Consider the following 1,219-nt stretch of genomic DNA (forward strand, 5'->3'; position numbering starts at 1 on the left):
CAAAGTAAAAGGATTGGGTTAGAGAAATGAAAATAGCAGAGTAGAAGGGAGCCCCCAAAGGAAATGTTCTTATTGACAGACAATAAAGAGACATGGCCAGAGCTTTCAGAATCTGGCCATTAGCTACCTGTGAGAGGATAGGGAAAAAATATGTATTAGAACATTTGTCCTTTTCCTCTGAGTTATATACTTCCCAAAAATAATAGGAAAGTTTTCCCTACTCCCAGGTAATAAAGAAATTTGCCCATTTTTCTTCCTCTAGTACTTTTAACCTGTCAAAATTTTACATTTTAAATTGATCCATTTGAAGTTGATTTTGATGCACACTGTGAAGTATGGAGCCAACTTCATCTTTTTCCAGGGGGCTCCCCAATTGTCTCTATGCCATTTATTAAAAAGTCTAACTTTACCCAACAGGTTCAAGATGCCCCTTCTATCATTTGCCAAATCCCCACATGTATTTTTTTTTTTTTTTTTTGAGACAGAGTCTCACTCTGTTGCCCAGGCTAGAGTGAGTGCCGTGGCGTCAGCCTAGCTCACAGCAACCTCAAACTCCTGAGCTCAAGGGATCCTCTTGTGCTCGCTTCGGCAGCACATATACTAAAATTGGAATGATACAGAGAAGATTAGCATGGCCCCTGCGCAAGGATGACACGCAAATTCGTGAAGCGTTCCATATAAAAAAGAAAAAAAAAAAAAGGGATCCTCCTGCCTCAGCCTCCCGAGTAGCTGGGACTACAGGCATGCACCACCATGCCCGGCTAATTTTTTCTATATATATTTTTAGCTGTCCATATAATTTCTTTCTATTTTTAGTAGAGATGGGGTCTCCCTCTTGATCAGGCTGGTCTCAAACTCCTGAGCTCAAACGATCCGCCCACCTCGGCCTCCCAGAGTGCTAGGATTACAGGCATGAGCCACCGCGCCCGGCCCCCCACATGTATTTCTATTCTATTTTTTCTGGAGTATTCATTTACATTGGCTTTTCTGATTGTGCACCAGTTCTATATTTTCAAATATTTGTGCCATTATAAATAGGTTTTAATATCTAGTAACACTTGTCATTCTTCATTGGTTTTATTATTCTCCAGGCTTTTGCTTAGCTATTCTTGTATATTTTCTCATTTAACTTTATAATTAGTTTGCATAGTTCCAGACCAAAATATTAGCATTTATTGGGATCTCATTAAATTTATAAAACATAATTTAAAATTTTAAT

General features: G+C 38.7%; 1 non-coding gene across 1 annotated transcript; it reads left to right on the forward strand.

Annotated features, from left to right (window-relative positions):
* Positions 1–576: 576 nt before the first annotated feature.
* LOC138379234 (U6 spliceosomal RNA) lies at positions 577–683 on the forward strand. Its single transcript, XR_011232017.1, has one exon. It is a non-coding gene; the product is annotated as a U6 spliceosomal RNA (small nuclear RNA).
* The last annotated feature ends 536 nt before the right edge of the window (positions 684–1,219 follow it).

This window comes from Eulemur rufifrons, chromosome 30 (genome assembly GCF_041146395.1).
Source record: "Eulemur rufifrons isolate Redbay chromosome 30, OSU_ERuf_1, whole genome shotgun sequence".
NCBI classification, from domain to species: domain Eukaryota; kingdom Metazoa; phylum Chordata; class Mammalia; order Primates; family Lemuridae; genus Eulemur; species Eulemur rufifrons.